The following is a 17,271-nucleotide window of genomic DNA, read 5'->3' as shown; positions in this document are numbered from 1 at the left end:
TCCATCCCCCCCAACCACCACCAAGATGGTACCATCCCCCTCATCCTCCCCACCACCACCAGGATGGTCCCTTCCTTAACCTCCAGGGGGGTCGGCTGCGCCCCTGCCTTCGTCTTCAGGCAGGATATGCAGATTCCGCTACCCTCGCATTGCTCTCTAAGGACGGGGCCTACGCCAAAGAACTTTATAAATTCATGCTTGCTGGGCTGTTAATAAATATACGCTGTTATATCAATTTATCTCCCGAGTCTTTCTGGTAGAAATTTACCTGAGATAAAAAGCAGACTTTATAGTGTCTTTTGTTTGGGTCAGGATCAAAGCCCTCTCTGTTTATTCTCGCCAGCCATACGTTAACGTTACATCTCTACGAAAGGCCTTTCCATTTCTGTTCTTTGGTGATAAATCACTTTTGGAATATCAAAATATTGTCTCTTCGTCGTGTTGGGATCAGCACGATTCGTACAGCCCCACACAACACAGTTGTGACCCATTGCTTCAGGATATTATCATGCTCCGTAACACAAACGCTTGACCCACTTGACACACAAGATGGCGCCGTAAGGAGTTGCGGGAGAAATGTGACGTCATCGTAAATCTATCTAGCAATCGCCGGCCCTGGACAGACCATCACTAAAGACCCTTTAACCCTCTGGGGTTGGCAATCATGCAGGCGTGATCTGCTCGCTTTTTTTCTTATCAGTGCAAAAGAGATTCAAAATACTCTGTTGGTTTTGATCTTACATTTAAAGTGTTTTACATCATTCGATCTAGTTAAGTTTCAAATTTTTTTGTGTATACTCACAATAAAAACAAAGTGTTGTGTCTTTCGCCAAACAAAGAAAAATAAACATGATGCGAGTTCTGCCTTCTCTCTGTCAGGGAAGTCCATTCTGAAACGTGTCCGAAAATGAACTGTAACTCAGCGAATACTTGTCACTCAGGAACGAGAGATTTGTCTTTATGAAGCTAGAATTCTCTTCTTTTAAATTAAGTAATTTATATTAAAAAACACATATTCTTAGTTAATGTAATCCGTTTGAAACCAAGGAGAGGCACAGTTTTTCGTTCTCCCTTCATTATTTTTAATGAGCTGAGGCCGCCATGCCCCCCGGCGCTATTCACATGGTAATAGTTTAGGTGATCTATTTGCCTCGCACACGCCCTCCGATCAATGCCATGAAAACACGCAGTTTCTTTGTCAGATAGTTCATCGCGTTTTGAGGATGGCACGCTTCTCCGGTAAAGTCGTCCTCCAGATGATTATGGACAGCGAGGAAGAATTCACCTTTTCCTCAGAGGAAGAAGATCGCATCTCATACGAAGAACGGCTCCATTTTCAAGAGCGAATTGATCCAGCCGAAGATACAAGTTCGAGTAAGTTGTTTAGTGTTATATAGGCTAATTCTTTTTCTGATAATATAGAACTCATATGAATTTTCAGACTATATTTTGCTTAGTTTTGGGGGAGCTTTTGACATATTACAGGAAAGATTGCCTTACAATATCCCTAACATTCGTGTAGCTATATGGTCGTGTAAACTGTTTCAAGGTGATATTACTCTCTAAACATATTTGTATTATATTTCACTCCGTTTTGATTAGCTTATAACACTGATTATCGTGCTAAAAATACTGACTTTTGCGTAATGTAGCTTATTTGCGAATATCTGCTTAGGTGTAAATATGATTTCGTGCAAATATATTTCAGCCTCCGGTAAAATGTGATAGGCCTACTGTCTAAATACTAGACATTATATTTTAATATATAAATGTTCGGTTTTTATTGCTAAAATATTGCCACAGATGATTGTGAATACAGGTGTAAATGTTTGAAATGCTCTAAATGCGTGCGGTCTATATGGCCATCAACAGCTCGCGGTGATGCGATCTATGGCCCTGTTAGAAATGAATTGAGTCCTACTAAAGTGCCCCAGTCATCTGTCTTCAATTAGGCATGTATGAACAATCTTCCAGCGCTGGAGAGAGAAGATTCTCTAATCTCAGACAATAGTTTACCATAGATATAGGAAAAGTATAAGGGGGAGTATTACCCCTCCAACCAATTAAACCATACATTACATCATATAGGATTGTCACCAGGTGAAAGAACCAGCTATTCTAAAAAAATCCCTCATTGGTCCCAATTCTGGCGGTGTTTGATTGCTGGCCATAACCAGAGGCGTGCCAAGGTTGAGGGGGGCCCCAGGCAAAATTAATCAATGGGGCCCTTCTAATATATATTTTTGTAAATATATATTTTTTACCTAGAGATATAATTATACAGCATAAATAAGTAGTCAAAACACATCTAACAGAACATGAATTGTTTATTGTTTACAACATTAAAGTACTTAGGTTTTATCAAGATACAATATCCGTCAATTCACTCAGGAACAGGTACAAATGAACACAGGATTTATTTATACACAAGATGCAAACTCAGATAATAAAACAAAAATGTAGAATGCGGTCTGTTATTTCTTGATAACAGATCGCTGCAGTCAGAGTATAACAGACCATTGCCATGAAATGAAAAACAGAGCGTTGCTATGGACTCACAGGATTCTAACCGTAGAGACAGTGCGCACTATTTTCTTTGGCGGAAGCTTAGCGGAAGCAAAACAATCGTAAACCATCAATAAACTCCTTTTTAAATCAATATTTTGTTTCAAAGTAATGATTTATTTGGTAGGTAGCCATGTAATAAGCGTGGTAATGTATAGCAAGTCGGTAGTTAAGAACGAGGTTGTGTGCTTTTTTTTTACATTTCTGAATAACATTCTGATAACAGATCAATCGAGATCGATAGACATGTCTTTTCTGTAAAGCTGACAAGAGAAAGCTGAAGGTTGAATGTCTGATCGGTGTTCTATTGTGAAGTTTCCCCGAGACGTGCTCATTAAGTGAGTTTTCTGAAGCAACCATGAACACCAGCACCACGAAGTAAGTGAGGAAATTATACAGCAGAAAAAGGAGAAGTGACTGGGCAAAGTGAGAGATGAAACCATCGCAGGATTGGAATAACACACCGAGGAAAAGTTAAGTGCACCCTTCATTTGATTACCCTTTGAGAAAACCACATGTGAAGCTTGTCCATCACCAGTGTGTGACTAACCTGTGTTGCGGGCAGTGTGTGTTATCCTGTTGATAGAGCGAAACGTAGTAACTGGAACAGCTGGGAGGATCGCTGATGTGCTCACGTCAATCTTCTGAAAACACTATTCCTTCAGTCATTCACCCTACAGCGAGAAGAGAAACGGGTCGATTAATCACTGTGGAGATGAAGTGAGTTTGCAGTGTCGGAAAGAGTGAAATGCACACGTGTGAGGATTTATAAGAGTGATTTATGCACAAGTGTGGTGAGATCAAACGACTGTTTCCTCTGAAACTGTGATGAATGAAAATTGACGTCTGAATATGAAGATCCCTTCAAATTGATCTGTCTAAAGCTGTGTCCAGGTTTCCCTTTGTGCACGGTGTGGCGAGGAGCTCAATACACCCTGAGTACCACAATTCACGAGCACTATCGCTTGCGTCAACAAAAGCCCAGTCTCACGAACTCTCCAACGACGCCGTTCTGCTGTACCCGGAACGAGAGCGCAGGCGGGTAAAGTACCGCGATCCGGCCACACAAGCCGAGCCTGAGCGCTGTCACTGTCTGTCCCTCGGAGAAGAGGAGAAACTGCTGCCCTTCCATCGGCTGTTCTACGAACACACACACAAGCCGAGCCTGAGCACTATCACTGTCTGTCCCTCGGAGAAGAGGAGAAACTGCTGTCCTTCCATCGGCTGTTCTACGAACACACACACAAGCCGAGCCTAAGCACTGTCACTGTCTGTCCCTCGGAGAAGAGAAGTTGCTGTCCTCCCATTGACTGTTCTACGAACATACACACCAGCCGAGTCTGAGCACTGTCATTTGCCTGTCTCACGAGCACATCTGACGGGTCGAAGAGACGAAGAAAGCCGCTGTCTCACCCACGAACCAGCGAGAAGGGGAACCCCCGAAGGACCACTTACCTGCACCCCCCGTTCCTCTTCCCACGCCGGGTCCCAGCCACGAACATTCGCATCACTGCTTTTATTATTTTAAAGTAATAAAATACTTACCTTTTAAAATTCACTTCTTGGTGTCCTCTGGTGTCTGCTCCTCCGGAGTGTGGTTATTGACCCTCTGCCCTAAACATCGGTTACAGGATAATATAGCATAGTTATACAACACAGCTAAATATGGTCAGTTTCCTGTCGAAACTCCACACAGACATCTGGGTCCGAACAGGACCCTCCAATGTAAAGAATAGAACCTGAAAACCAGATCTCCACTGAAGCAACAGGGGCCTGCTTAATGCATAACAGATGTGACCATTACATTAACATAAAGGAATGTTATGCTGAATATGTAGGTTTTCAGAGCATGCAGGAAAGAACTAATATTTCTAACAATGGCCCCTTTGATAGATGATTATCATATAATATAATTATCATATCATTTTCTGCATGTCTATTCTTGTACAATAAACTTCCTTCAATCAAACATTTCCTTCAAAGCATTAACACTTTACAGTTCTGTTCATCAAAGCATATGTGACCCGTCACGGAAAGTAAGGACACAAGTTGGCAGCACAACTTTTGAGCAAAATGAGAAAGCGTTTTTTTTTTTCAAAACTGGTGATTTTCGCTTTTTTGCAGAATCTGTTAGTTAGATCACGAAGAAGCCTCTCCATGTTTTAGATATCAATATTGGTATATTTAAAATCATACATTTTTAGGTTGAAATCGGCTTGTTTTGTGAGATTCTAGCTCGCAGTAGGGGCGTGTCATTGTCTGTGTGTATTTCCATACTGGATAAGCCGGCTTTTGTTTCTTTTGTTATTGCCCCCGCCCTCCAAGGGAACAGCGTGGTAGGACTGGGCGATATAATATCGATATAAAAAATATATTGATATATTTTTTAAATGGGATATGGAATTAGACCATATCGCATCGATATAGTTCAAAGTTGCGCTGTGATCCTTGCTGCAAGCTGCTGCGTGCTTTTGTAGCAGTCTGCGTCTCAACAGCCCAGTGTACAACGCGACAAATACTCACATTAAATGTTTACGCAGAGGAACAGGACACTGCAGTTCTCAAAAGTTCATTATTTGCATGTGCTTTAAAGCCTTGCCGGTTAAACATGTCATTCGCTGTTGAAGCGCTGTTCTAATGCGCTTTTCTGTGCGCAAACAGCCGACGCGCGCATGCACTAAAAGCCTGTCTAACAGCGCCTGGATACTGGACTAAGTTATCTTTCGAGTCTTTTTGTTTACATAAAGAAAGTTGGTTATGTCTAAATTGAGAGAAATCTGCGTGTCATATTATGCGTACATATTAGACGCGTTGCTTTCAGGTCTTAAAGAGACAGTAGCCCTAATAGTAAACATGCAGCCGCTTGTCCTTAAAGGGATTGTTCACCCAAAAATAAACAATTTGTCATTCTTTACTCACTCTAATGTTGTTCCAAACCTGTATTTATTTATTTCTTGTGCTGAACACAAAAGAAGATATTTGGAAGAATGTGGGTAACCAGACAGTTGCTGGTCCCCATTGACTACCATAGGAAATAAATATTGAAGTCACTGGGGAACATCAACTGTTTGGTTACCCACATTCTTCCAAATAACTTCAACAGAAGAAAGAAACATATTCAGGTTTAAAACAACTTGAGAGAGTAAATGATGACAATTAACTAAACATTTGGGGAGAACTATCCATTTAACCCTCTGGGGACGAATTGGGCGGTACCGCCCAAAATGGCATACTTTTACAAATGTGCAATTATCTTCAAAACTTTTGAATTAAAACTATTAATGATAGAGAGGTGCGGTCTTTTTTGCCGTCTTCCTCAGATTCCGCTGAAAACAGTGATGTCCCGTTTGTATTATACACACACTTCGCTGTTGCGCAATACCACTGCATAAAAAGGCCAATGAAATCGATGTTGTTAGGCAAATTCCACCAATGGAAAAATTGCCGCTGGGAGGAATTTTTTTTTTTACCCAATTAGAGGAAGGTTACCATGACGTATTCTAGCCAATCAGAGGACTCTGTAGCCTTCAACATGTACAAACAAACAGCGTCATGTGGACGGAGAATGAGACAGATAGCGAACGGAGCGGAGTATTACAGAGCGCACAGAGATCTATATAAGAGAGAGACAGAATAACTTAAATAGCATTATTATTGTATTGTTTAGCACTTTTATGATGGCAAGCAGTAAGATTTATGGCAGAACAAGCTCTGGAACAGTTAGTGGAAAGTAAATATGCCAGGTTGTGAGTGTGTCTGTTCTTCAGAGCAAGCAGTTCTCATTTAATTCGAAGCAGACGCTTTTTCACGCCTGGGACTGTTTGTAAAAAAAGTTCCTTATTTCATTGTTCTTAACACATTTGATTAAACAATTACAAATGGCTGTCAAGCAGTCACGGTTTGACAAATATTTTTTGGTTCAAAAACTGTTCACTATTGTTGTGTGAGGTGTGATTTTTAGTAATAAATGACAAAAATCTAATTTTCGTTTTTGAAATTCTCTCGATTATTGTACATTTTTCACTCATACTTCCTTTATAAACACATTACATGCATGATTATGTTAGCTTAGGGTCTTCTGAATCCATAGATACCAAACACATGGTGTTCCATCTCCATGACATATGGTTTATAAGCCCAAATGTAAAAATAGAGAAAACGGACCAAAAAGGGCTTAGTCCCCAGAGGGTTAATGTTAATAAAACAACATGTGCTTTACAGCTTTACAGGGGGAGCTTTACAGGGGATATGGCTTATCTAAATGAGATGTAAATGAGCCCTATTGTCACTCCCAGCAGCAGAGAGGGAGAACTGCTCAATCTTTAAAGGCAGATTTCTCCACTTTGAATTTTTTTGAGTGCCTACCTTCAAATGGCCACGACTTCTCCAAATATTATCAGATTTCCATGTGTTACACATAGTTGGAAAGCTTGGAGACTACACTTTCAGAATCTGTGAATAACTCAAAATGCTCCAGAACCGACTTGTGTCCCAACTTTCCGTGACCGGTCACATATTGAGAAGATACAAAAGTATTCATAGCACGGTGAATCAAAATTCTAATAAATGGAATAATACAACAAATAATAAATGTAAGGATTAACAGTATAACCCCTATCGGGATTAAAGCAGATACAAACATTTGTTTCCAACTTGTGATCCAATCACCGAACCCATCTCTGTCACTTACTTCTCTTTTTTGTAAGTCTTGAGCAATTCTTGTCATGTTATTTATTCCTTCCGATATTAAATGTCCGTCTAAATCGTTTTGGGGAATAAATGTGCAGCATGAAGCTCCAACAATAACACACACCCCTCCTCCTGCCGCAGTCAGCTGATCTAGGACCAACCTATTCTGTAGAGCAGTTAAGCGGAGTCCTCAAAGTTCCTCTTGGACAGCAGATAATGTGTTCCTAGTAGTTTTAATAAATGAAAACAACTCATATCTTGTAACTTCTACTTCTATTTGAAGACTGGATATTCCAATTGTTGGAAAAATACCTTCAAAGAATTTTTCCGTACCAGTCCAGAGTCGATGTTCTTTTGGTACTGGATTATCTCTACCCAGACTACTAACTGAGCTGCGGTCAGAGAGGGAGCGTGTGTTTCTTTGCTTCTTCATATTATCGGTTCTTGGTGATCTAATAATCAGTTCTTGAACTTCGGGAGTTGCCCATCCATAAGCATTCATAGTGAATAGAGGGACAGGAGATCGTTTCATACATTCTTCCGAGTTAAATTGTCCTTCTCCCAAAATACAACTCATACATCAGGGCTTGTTTCGTATTTCACAATGATAATATGTTCGATTACATTTACTCTCAGGAATTAAACCCATTTTCACAGTTCCTACTCTTCATTCAAGACATATCAATGAGTCTGGAATTGAACCTACAGTTGCCACCTTAACCCCCTGGGGTCGGCAATCACGCCGGCGTGATTTGCACGTTTTTTTTTCACATAGCAGCTGAATAAACTTAAAATACTCCGTCATATATGGTCATACAGACTTAATAAAAATTTAAAAAGAATCTGTGAGATGTCTTTTGTATGTGTCCACTTACAATCAAAACAAAACGTTGTGCTTTTGTAAAATAAAGAAATTAAACAGGGTGTGCATTCTGCCTCTCCGTCTCGTGAACTTTTTTTTTCTTGAGCACCTCTCTAAACATTTAAAAAACTCAGCGAATATTTGTCACACATTTGTGAGCTCTATATATTTATAATCATTTAAGTGTGTAGTTTTAAATTATCTGATTCAAAACGGAAACAAATATTCTCTGTTTAAGTAATTTGTATAAAACCAACAAGATATTCAGTTTCTCTAACCCTTCCTCGTTAGTTTTAATGTGCCACACCCACACGCGCAAAACATATAGAGATGCAAATCGTCCATGTGTCGCGCGAACGCCCCCATTACCTCAACAACAAAGCGGCAAACTTTATCAGTCCTGCAGTCGTCGAGTTTGGAAGACATGCTGTGAGATTATAGGGTTTACATCTGAAGAAGAAGATCGCGATTTGAAGACAAGAACGATTTTAAGGTAAGAAATAATTCTGAATTATATTAGTTAGTGTTATTGTTGCATAAACTTCACATTGCCATTGAACTGTTGCTCGATGCTTCAGTGAATGTTCCCTGCACGCGCTGTGAGAGTTTGAGTCATTCGCGCGACGTGCGTTTGAAAAGCAAAACGCACCATGATTTTACTCCAATCTCATTTCATAACGTCATATCGATTGTAAACATTTGAAGTAACATATGATAATCAATATGTTTTTCTCTAGTGTAGTGTTACTGAAGTGTTCCTTTTTAACTATGCCTGCTATACTATTGTTCTTATTATTTGATTCAGCCCTGCAGGTATATGCCTACAAGGCACAACAAATGTATATATATATATATATATATATATATATGTGTGTGTGTGTGTGTGTGTGTGTGTGTGTGTGTGTGTATTTTGTACATTTTAAAAAGGATTTTTAGATTTTCACCAGAAATCTAAAATGTATTCCCACAATCATGCAGCCCTGGTTTCTTCTTGATATCAGCATGTTCACAGCTTTTTTATATATATATATTTATTTTAGGTAGCTACCCGTCCTGCTGACTTCAACATGAGCATGAGGAGGTAAAGTGAAAAACCAAACACCTTGGAAATGACAGGTATGCACTATGTTTCAGGAAAGGAAAGGTGTGTGACTGGTTAAGTCTCTGTCTTTAGTTCAGTGTGTTAAATAATGTGCTTTTTGCCATTTGTTGTGTATCTTTGGATTATGTTGTGTTGTAAATAAATTCAAACAATCAAAAAGCCGTTCTTTTTTAAATCTCCTCATTCTTTGTGCAAGGTAATGTAATGATAGTGCCTGAGAGCTCCTAATAGGGCCATTATGGGAGGGCCTTTGTCTTTTCTCAGGTGTGAAACACTCAATATTCATGGTAGTTTACGCCTCCTCGCATAAAGCTTTCTTACACAAAACATGTCATACAAATTTTAAATCAATATATTGTCTTATCTGAATGAGTATTCAGGATGATTTTCACATAGTTTTGGAGCAAATATTCTAGGCTACGTGATACAATTTTCAAAAGCCTTGCGAATAAATAATTAGTTTGTGTTTCATGACATTATTTCAGTGACTTTTTTTTGGGTCATTTTCACAAACCACGCATAAATGTTATTATCTCAAAACTACAAACTTTTACATACATGCTGCTGACATATTATTGTAGCAGAGTTTGTGATGAATGCAGTGTAATAAGACCTTAGCCATGAAAATGTCACAAGTAACAGAAATAAGCACAAATGTTAGAGCATGTCAGAACACCTCCAGGACCCAGAAAACACCTCAGACCCCAGGGGGTTAACATGTACTTGTACTGCAACAGTCATTGTCCTGTTACCACCACAACTCCATACTGCAGATGAGTTTTTTGGTGCAACCAATCCAGTTATACTAATGAATAAAGGACATTCCAATTCTTCATCCGTTGTTGGTGATTTAACACTTATGTGCGGTCCAGAAGCACTTTGTGGCATTTTTGTGCACACAAAACAGTCACCTGTTTTTCCTCCGGACTTAGCAGTGAAGTTAGCTAATCTCCACCACATATTAGTTGCAAACGCATGTGGCTCTTCTTCGTACTTCAGCCGAGTTTCATTACCACTGCTAATAATGGCTTGTGTGTGTTGTGGTTTCAATCTTTTTATGAAATCACTTCTCAGAGATCTTTGATGCCAGAAATGTTAGACTTTATTCACAAACAAAGCCGAGCTCCCTTCTGCAGAAAGAGTCGCTCCAGACATGTGGTCGGCTTCACATATATACCCACATCACTTCCAAAAATGGTAATACCTCCTATAGATATTTTTGGGGCTGAAGTCTCACACATGTGACACACACAAATAGAATTATCTGCTGCACCAGCAGCTTTGACCTTTCTTCAAGCCCCTAAAAGTACATCCAAAGTCACACACTCACAAAGTAAATAATAGTGTCTTAATATGTAGCTAAATTACTGATCTTCTAAATAATAAAATCTTCAACATTCCCTCCTCTGGGGCTTATCTAAGCCCCACTTTACTATCCCTTTCCCAGAGTGTAGTTTCACAATCCAGCCCTCTCAGTTATGCTACCTAGTGACTCAATTAAGTCACCCAGTCTCTTTTCCAATGACTAGATTATGCGCACCACACTCGGGAGGAGCATTCGAGCCAAACATCTCTCTCCATACATTTTCTTTCTTTCAGTTGTATTTTCTTTTTTTCTTTCAATGGAGAGAGTAAAAGACTTCGAATTCTCCCTAACAAAACAAAAAACATTGTTATAAGTGTGTGGATAAAGTTGGTTCAGCATTGCCTGTCATTGTCACAGTAGAGTATGTCAAACATAAAAATCCCTTATACATTTAAAAGTATTCTTGCGGTGTAGATATCCTCTTCGACCCAGACTCCCAGGGTCTGGCTCATCAATCATCTTCTTCATCTTTATTTGAGGTACTTGAATCAACATCCAATTTTTGTACATTTAAATTTGGTTTATAAGCCCAATCTTAATAATATTGGTTGCCCTTTAAAATTAATTTTCATTATCTTGATATTTCAGCATTTCCATTTGTTTAACAGTGATTTTAACAACTAATGATCTTACTATGGGAAGTACACAACAGAATAATAACCACCTTTCAATATTGCAACTTCAGAAAACATTCCTAATTTAGCAAACCATGTTCATACTCCTCCAAACTTCAAATCAAGTTTTTCTTAACTTTTTGTTCTTAAACTTTTCTGACTTATTCCTGTATTCGCTAAATGTTCCTCCCTGCGCAGTATTATTTGGTAAACGTGCAACACTGATCTTCAACCATAAGTCCTTCTACTTTTCTCATGTAATTGTTTTCCTCCTAATGCAGACAAAGCTTTACAGTAAATCTCTGCTGATTTATAATAATTAATTTATTCATTCTGCGTTTTTATTTTTCGTGATCCATATGAATTTTGAATTTAAAATAGGGCTGGGTTAAATACCTATTTTTCTCATTTTCAATTGCTTCTTTTTATGAAGGAATATCAATTATTAAATTCGAAGAATCAATCTTTTAGTCAATCATTTTTAGTTGATGAACGAACAGAACATTGTAGTGCACCTTTTATCCTTTAAATCGCTTTGTGCTTCGTTATAAAGTTTCACATTTTAAATTCTGTCTATTTTATTACCAAATTGAACAATAACTACCATTTAGACATTTTCAATGCCAAGCTCCTCATTGTAGCTCCTCAGTTCAAGCATACTTTAACTAAATACCTTTTCTTCCTTTCTACTAATTTCTAAATAAACTATCATGAATAATCTAGTTATGTCCCATGTAATCACTCAAACTAAGAAAGCTTTAGAGCAATGTTACATTTACCTCATAAAAGTCATTCAATAAACTCATTAGACAATTAGAACAAATAACTCTAGAAAATAACTTTTTCACTACCTACATATTGATTATATGTAGGCCTACATTTCTTTCTTTTTTTTTCTGTAAATCTAAATCCATAATTTTTATATCAACCATTTAAAACATAAAGCATTATAACTTAATTATTATTAAAACTTCCTTGTGTGCAATTTAAGTGTTCGTATACAATTCATTTTAATCTTCAATATTCTTGGAATAACTTGCTAACCCATTATCTGAATTTATTTCTGATAGCATTTCAAATCTAAGGAATACTTCTCTGTTAGAAATCTCATTTCTGCATCTGCCCTTCCTCTGCTAATAACATTGCCTTTACCCGTCTATATCATGTCCATATAATCCATTATCAAGCGTTTTAATAGTCCTTCTTGGCTATTTGTGTCGCTGTTCCTTTCTTAACTGTTTTTTGGCACAAATTTTACAAATTTCACATTCTTAATCTCTCTTTACAAATTTCACATTCTTAATCTCTCCTTTTCCTTAATCTCTCATAATTCCCCCCTTGCGTACTGGTCAAAACCAGGCGCATCTGGATTGAAAATATTCAAAAGTGATGTTGGTGTAACAATCTGTCCTTCATGTGAATGTCAAATATCTTTTTGACCCTCCTCTGGTATCATAAATTGTTCTTAAGAGCCTGCTTGTTATTGAATTCGATTAACTTCCAATTAAATTTGTTGTTCTATTAGCACTACTTAATATTTTATTTAGTCAATAGCATATTGAATCATAACATAATCTTATGAATTAAAATTAAAATCGAATACAAGTCTTAATACTTGTTTTAATTTCACCTGTAGCCTTAAACTAATTAGGTATACCCCTGTATTGACAAGTTGCATCTAAGTACCCGTTTGGATCTTTTTCAAATGTCTTTTAGTTCTATTTTTTATTCCTTTATGAATTGTCCTAATTCCAATTATTCTATGTAAATTTCTTGAATTAGTCGTTAACATTCATTTTATCACCATACCATACATTTTCTTCTCTGGTGGGGTTATTATTAGGTTGCTACTAAATATTCAAGGGCTTTAACATTACATTTTTAGAAAAGTTTGGTTGATGTTGAGTATTGTCTGAACTTGTACTCATCTCTTTCACTTTGATTCTCTTCTTTGCACAACTCCTTGTGAATCTCCCACATTCTGCAACTTTTCATTCCTGTGATTCTGGTCAAGTTTGTCTCCTTTTTTCCATTCATGTTGATCTTTTTGAGTTGTTGCAATGGGTTGTTTCCTCTCATTTGCAAGGGAAGATCATTGATCCCTCACTTTCTGTTGTGGAGGGGGTTGAGGCTTGTTGGTGTATTTTAAGTTGAGACATGGACTTTGCTGATCAATGCACAAGCCTCTTTTGAGCCTCTTCTGAGATTACAATGCGAAGTCACTGGTTCTTTGTTAGAACCATCCCAGAAACCTTCCTGGAAGTGAGCTTACTGTCATCTGTGAATGAAATCTTAATTATTTCTGTTAGTGACAACAACATATATTAAATAATCTGCTCATCTGGCCCATTGTCCTCCTCGGTGTTACCTGTAGAATGGTCATGTGGGCTGAGCGGTTTCCTTTCATTAGCAGCAGGGCTTGAACCCATATATTCCCTTTTTTTTTTTTTTAAATGAATTTGGCTTTTTATCTTCATATTTGCACCTTCTTTACATTTTTCTCACGATAAATTTCAAATGTACTTTTTATAATTCGTCAATTCAAAACGTATCTCATTGTTTTGAGTCCCACTATCAGCACACTATTCATCTTGGACAACACTCAACCCACTTTACAAGACAAAAGTTACAAGACATTATTTCATACTTTTGACAAATAATCAGCTCCATCACGATATGCTGAAAAGAAAATCAGATGTGTTATGCTCCATCATGATATTCTGAAAGGAAAGTAAGATGCGTTATACGCTGCGCAAAATGTGGCACTGTTTTTTCCCATTATTTTTCTATTGCCACTACAGTTTCAACCAGGACATTTAACCAAATTCATCCATGGTCATTATTTTATTGGGCAGAATTTGCCCTGTGGGCCCACATATTCAATTTTCAATACAGCTGTATTGGCAAAATAATTGATTTGCCTCAGTGTCTCTTCAAACTCAATCTCTCACTCCATTCATACTGTCACACGCATTGGCCATCACACACACTCCTGTGGCTGCTGTAGCAGGTTCTGCTCTAAATACAGAACTTATAATTTTAGCTGTGGAATTCCACAAGGTCTGATCAGGTCAACACAACTATGTCCAATCACTATTGAGAAGTTTCCATGATCATAAGGTTTCCGTTTAACACCGGTTGTACAAAACCTTTTTTCTTTTTATAAACTCTAATATCCTCTATATTTTAGAATAATAGGCCTAGTTGGTCTAATTTTACATATTATTTTTGTCTTTGCTCATGAGCTGCTTTTAAGAAGAAAATTGGAGATCTCTGCATAATCTTGGATTCTTGGCCAGTAAGATTTCCAACTCATTATCCCAGTTTTGACGTTTGTGATTTCATAATTTTGGACTTTTGGAGTAACTTTTTCCTCCAATCTATCTCTAGAATTTACCAAAACAAGATGGAGTGACCAGTATCATTGCTTTGTCAACAATAATAATCATGCTTTTTTGACATTTTGTGTCTATCCTTTTCTTTGACAGAGAATAATTCTATCATGCTTTTAGCCCTATAGTTGTTGAATCTAATAGCCCTCACTATACCAAATCCAGCCTCCGTTCTAATTATTTGGTGAGTTTGAGCACCCACTTCTGTCTGTCAACATATTTTCTTTTTCTTATAGGGCTGGACTTGTACCTACTGAAAAAGCAGAGAGGGTTAGTTTAGCAGAGAATATAAAGAATTGCTCTTAGACCAGTGAATAATCAAAATGAATAAAGTTAATATAATAATTAACCAACTTTGAAGCAGTCTCTGGTGATCATTGAGGAGTCCACACCTGTGGTGCCCCGTAAGGGTCAGTTCTTCTGTTTTTAGATCATCAGTCTGTTGAAGCTTCTTGGCTGTCGCTCTGCATTTGTCATCAGCCGATGCTGTCACTCAAAGGCCTGTTAGGCTATGTTGTTTCTCTGCCTCTTCTCAGTTTGGGCAATGAAGTTGATCCTGCCTGAGTTGTGCATCTCAGGATTTTATCTTTGTCCTTAGGAAAAGTCTCAAGTGAACGTTTTACCCTTTCCAGCATTAAATCAGTCTTTCTCCTTGCTGCGCTTTCCAGAAAGTCAATTTCAGGAGGGGAGCTGAAAGCCCCTCACCCACTTCTGTCTTCTTTCTGCAGTCGTGTCTTTGACCTTTGGCCTCTTGTTGCTTTCATTGAAACTGTCAGTGAAGCCATCTGAAATTTGAACACTCAGAGATCTGCATGAATCAAATTTAACTTTTAAAAATACTAGGCCCAATTGTGCCTGAGCTATTAGCTCTTTATCTAAATTTCACTTTTTAACCATCTTTTTTACTAGTTCTTCTATATAAAAATCTCACTGGTTGACAACAGCAGTTCTTCCATTCTATTTTTAGTAAAGCAAGTTCTTCATTGCAGGAAAAAGCAAGCTATTTCTGTTTTTCAATATCAGCAATAATCTAACTTTGATTATCTAAGTATAATTAAACTTTCCCTATCATAAAATCGGCTTTCAATCTTTCTTCTATCTTTGCATGCTGTGTTCAAATAATCTAGCATGGTGTATAAAATTTTTCTCAACCAACATCAAGGAATTCCTCTTATCTTTTCTTTTTAATTATTGAATCAACAATATTTACTACAATTCTAAGATTCCTAATGTTTATTAAACTTAGTCACCCAATCTTGATCACCTAACACTGCACAACTTATTTTTTCTTAACACAAACTTAATAATCTGCAATGGAATAATTTTCCACTCTGTCTTCAGGGATAATGAGATACAAATTTAGACGTCTTCAGATATAACATATTAAGCACGTGCAATCTTATTTATATTGATCTATTAATATATATATTACTAGGCTACATTTATTGATTAAATACTTCTTTTTTTTTTCTTTCTTTTTTTCATACTGCAATAATCTGCAGAGTTAATATCTTGAAACAATTGTCTTCCTTTACTTTTTGTTAATACACCATTTATTTCATGTCTCTAAATCTCATTCACACATTCTTTGTCCCTTTTCAAGTGACCAGGGTCAGGGGGGGTCACTATTTTTACCCACAGGCACAGTCAAGCAAGACACAGGATCCCATAAACACACACACCCTATTCTGTACTCTATTCCCTGTCAGATCTGAATTATTCGCTACTTCTCAAATTTTTTTTTTTTTTTTAAAACACTACATTAAATATTCACTGATTCACTTCCTCAACACAGCAAAAAACAATACCTCTAAGATTCACTGATTCACTTCCTCAACACAGTGAAAAAACAATACCTCTTTAACTATACTAAAACTTCATCTGTGCACATGCTATTTACTTGTATCCTTCAAGGCCCACTTACAAGTAAAACACAAATCAATAATAACTGATATCCTTATCAGTACGGTTGTCATCCATCCAGGCCCACTTGACAACATAAAATCTTCTTCTGTGTACATGCTATTCTTGTATCATTCAATGCCCACTTACAAGAAAAACACCCTGTGTGCATGCTTTTTGCTTAATCATCCATCAAGGCCCTCTTGATATACGCAAAAACACAGATAAATCAACTGATATCCTTATCAGTAAATACAAATCATCTGTATGCATGCTCTTGCCTATTATCCATCGAGGCCCTCTTAATAAAGCAAAACACAGATTCTTGTATATTCGTACAACAAACCTTAGCGCCAAATCAGCAACACCAGTGTTCACAAAATCCACACAGGATCATATAAGCACTGGTAAACACTACTGGGAGCTCCCCCGCGCTATTATAAACTACTTGATATCTACAAGGCCTTCTTATTAGAAATCAAACTGCATGCAATCATTTCTGGAATCAAAGACCCCTTTTTCAATTTTGTTTTAGTTCTTTTAAATTTGAAGAAGCTTTTCTTACCACTTCCGGGCAGCTGGTGACCAACACATACTTTACACAAAAGCAAAAATGCTCACCTCAAAGTACAGTGGCCACTGTTGTTTGTGCCGGTCACCAGCGATGCCTTTTGTGGTTCCTTCAGCTCCTAACAAGTCCCGCTGGGGTGCCATTTGTTGTGGTTTCAATCTTTTTATGAAATCACTTCTCAGAGATCTTTGATGCCAGAAATGTTAGA

The sequence above is a fragment of the Phoxinus phoxinus genome (assembly GCF_949152265.1).
Source record: "Phoxinus phoxinus genome assembly, chromosome: 4".
NCBI lineage: Eukaryota > Metazoa > Chordata > Actinopteri > Cypriniformes > Leuciscidae > Phoxinus > Phoxinus phoxinus.
The sequence above is the reverse complement of the archived record's forward strand: the minus strand, read 5'-3'. Positions refer to the sequence as shown.